We start from the raw sequence: 3,345 nt of genomic DNA on the forward strand, positions 1-3,345 counted from the left end.
TCTGAAGATAGTTTTCGAAATTTAAATCTCGAGGTTTACCTTAGATGATTTTGTGGAAATTAATCTGTTTATTGATTCTGGATTTTGTTATTCAAAAACAATTTATTTAAATCCAATGATAACTAAGAATTTTAAGTTTTAAAAAAATTCAAATTAGTAAAAATGTATTTGTTCCTTCTTTTAGGGGAAATTATATTTTATTTAAATAAACTTTCTCTAAATTAAATTTATTTGGCTTTATATAATTTACATTCAAAAATCAAAAAACCATTTTCTAGAAATGTTATTGGGGAGACCACCTTAATGGCTTCCTCTCACTCCTCTACCTGTCTCCCCGATTCACCTCCCTTCTCTTCCCCTCCAATTCAATTTTCTCTCTCCTCCGTGTTGCCGCGCCATAACGGCTGCTTCATCGCCTCCCCTTCTGGCTGGTCGCTGCTGATGGGGTTCTTTTTGTTGTTGTTGTTGTTGTTGCGCTATTGTTGTTGGTGTTCCTTCGCTCTCTCTCTCTCACGTTCTCGCTCCCAGTACCGCCGACGATGGTGGTCTCGAATTTCCGTCTTCGACAACCCACCACTCAATTAGGTAATCCCTTTAACCCTGTTCATTGATTTGTTGAATTGAAAAAAAACCCTAATTTACAAAACCTAATTCAATTAGATTTTTTCAAGAATTAAAGCCTAAATACATCATATGAGGTCTGACTATACACTTGGTTATGATTATGTTAACATGTACCGATGTGGTTATACACTGCTGCCTGCTTATGCTTCATAGTCATGAAATAATAATCTAGTAGCTGCTGTGAATATATGCTATCTCATTGGGATACTGTATGATCCTAAGACCCCTAGTTTTTTTTTTATAATACATATTGTGTAATAATTGGCTAGATAGTGAAAGCCATGTGTTAGACAATTTAATTTTTATAAATAGAGCTTTGATATCCTCCCTGTTCAGGGTTAAAAGGATTCTGAGCCTCAACATGCTGCAGGAGTTTAGGTTCATGTACAAGCTGGATTGGGGATCAGAATTGTAACTCTTAGCAAGGTACAAACTCCACATTCATATAGTATTTTTGTCCAAGTTGATGTTGTATACCCATGTTGCTTTGTTGAGTCATTAAGGAAACAATTTTCTGAAGTATCTACTTTAAAAAGAAATGTAGATTACTTTTGCTAAATCATTAATGATGATTTTAGAGACGAGCTGGTTTTATTACTTGTCTATTGCAAATGGGGGCACCTTTTAATGAAATTACTCATGTTTAATACTCTTTTTGAGGTGATTAGAGAATGGTAGGGATGTGAATGATATAGACCTTGAGGCCAGGAAACTGTGTTGCATCAGGCTGTTATAGAGTTTTTGCTGTGGTTACAGACATGTTGTTGCAGAATGTCTTGTTTAAAATTAATCCGAATTTTCATTATGGTATTTATTTTCTATGATTCCTCCTCCTTAAATTATCTGTTGAATAAGAAACTGTTATGTAATTTACAACCTTCCATTTTAGTGCGAACTGGTTTGCGTTATCTCTAGGCCAATGATACTGCACGGCTGCAATCCTTTTTTTTGCTCTGCTTCATTACAGGTGCCTAGATTTTTATATGCCTAATTTGAAGATTTTATATGCTTCATTTGAAGATTTTATATGCTTAATTTGAAGATTTTATATGCTTTGAAATTGGCCTTAACTAATAGTCAAGAAAAATGCGAGGTTGCTTTCGGTGAAATTGTATGACGAAATTGGAGTTAAAGGGCTTATATAGTATTGTTTTTGAGTAAACTCTTTGTGATTTCTGACACGTTACTGCTGGTGTGAACCGACTTGTCTTCTTTGGTACAATGTAGTCTAGGATGGACCGTCGAAGTTGGCCATGGAAGGAAAAGTCAAGTCGGCTGTAGAGAAGGTGCCACCCTAGATTATCCAGGGTCGTGCTAGCTTCTTGTGGATCTCAGTTATATAAGGTTGATTAACTTAATGCTTTAACTTTGTCTCAATTTTTTTCCCCTTTAAGTTAAAACATCCTTGTTTTGATGTGTAGTTGCTTATTAACTTGAATTGGTACGAGCTTTGATTGGAGATATTTGATTCCCAATTATTTGATTTGCTCATTTTTTCTAGGCAGGGCAGATGCCTTGTGTTTGAGGATGCATACTCAGTCATTTATTAGTTTGTAAAAAATTTAAGCACTTACTACATATATAAGAATCCGACATCGTTGATGAATGTTTCAATTGTTGTCTCTTTAATTATGACATTTCCTTCTGCGAATTACCTTCTTTTCAAGCACTATTTATTAACAGGTTGTAATGCTGGGTTTGAATATAGATAATAGCTCAGCAATATATTATGGATATGATTCTTTTGTATTTGCGAATTTCTTCTCTGAATACTCTTAAGTAGATCAACAACTTATTAAGTAGTGACTTTACTCTCAAACGCTTAATTATGCTTTCTTGTATATATGGCTGCACAAAGAACTGCCTTGTAATAAATTTACTTAATGAAGCTACTTTAATTTAGTTGGCAATCAATAATGCAACCTCAATTGTTGAATTTTTATTCTCCCTTTTTAGCTGAGTTGGTCTTTCTCTTTTTTCGAAATGATTCTAACACATATGCTATTAATAGTTTGGTTTGGGTCAATGTTTGCATTGTTTGGAGTTCTAGGGACCTTAATGGTTCTGAATTGAGTCTTTCTATCTAGTTAATATTACATAAACTTTTAACTATCTCAGCAGCTGACTTTTTTGTGTGTGTTGTCAGATGCAGAAAACTCCTTTATGTTAAGGCATGAAGCCGATCACCAAATTGGAAGCGGATGAAGAAAATAACATTTTATAATTGGATTTATAGTTCTAAAGGAGAACTTTTTTTCCCTGCCGTATTTGGTTTTAATAGTTAGTCATGTACTTATTTTGATGCTAATATATGTAGTTCGCCAGTGACATTTTCCAAGGTATCAAACCACTGATTATGTAATGACTTTATTTATTTATTAATTCAGATATTTTTATTTTGGAGCTAATAAATCTTTTTGATTTCAATAAAATTTTGATTTCTTTTGCTTTCTTTATAACAATAAGTTATAGGTGATCACATTTATGAAATATTTTGTAAAAGATAGATGATTTTTGGTGCCTCTAAATACCTTATACGACATTCTCAAATTGCATCTAAGTATCAGTATTTGGAAATAACATATTGCCTCTAATTACATTTCTATGAAAATTATATGGTGGCCCCAAAAAATATGTGGGTTGTAGAAGAAAATTTTGGTATTTCCTCTAATTATATTTTGAGTCAAAATTATAGAGTTGCCCCAAAAAAAATTAGGCAAC

General features: G+C 33.2%; 1 long non-coding RNA gene across 1 annotated transcript; it reads left to right on the plus strand.

Annotated features, from left to right (window-relative positions):
• The first annotated feature begins 263 nt into the window (after positions 1–263).
• LOC110790937 (uncharacterized) lies at positions 264–3,036 on the plus strand. Its single transcript, XR_002533976.2, has 4 exons — positions 264–585; positions 961–1,050; positions 1,852–1,968; positions 2,771–3,036. It is a non-coding gene; the product is annotated as an uncharacterized lncRNA (long non-coding RNA).
• The last annotated feature ends 309 nt before the right edge of the window (positions 3,037–3,345 follow it).

Source organism: Spinacia oleracea, chromosome 2, assembly GCF_020520425.1.
Source record: "Spinacia oleracea cultivar Varoflay chromosome 2, BTI_SOV_V1, whole genome shotgun sequence".
Taxonomy (NCBI): Eukaryota; Viridiplantae; Streptophyta; class Magnoliopsida; order Caryophyllales; family Amaranthaceae; genus Spinacia; species Spinacia oleracea.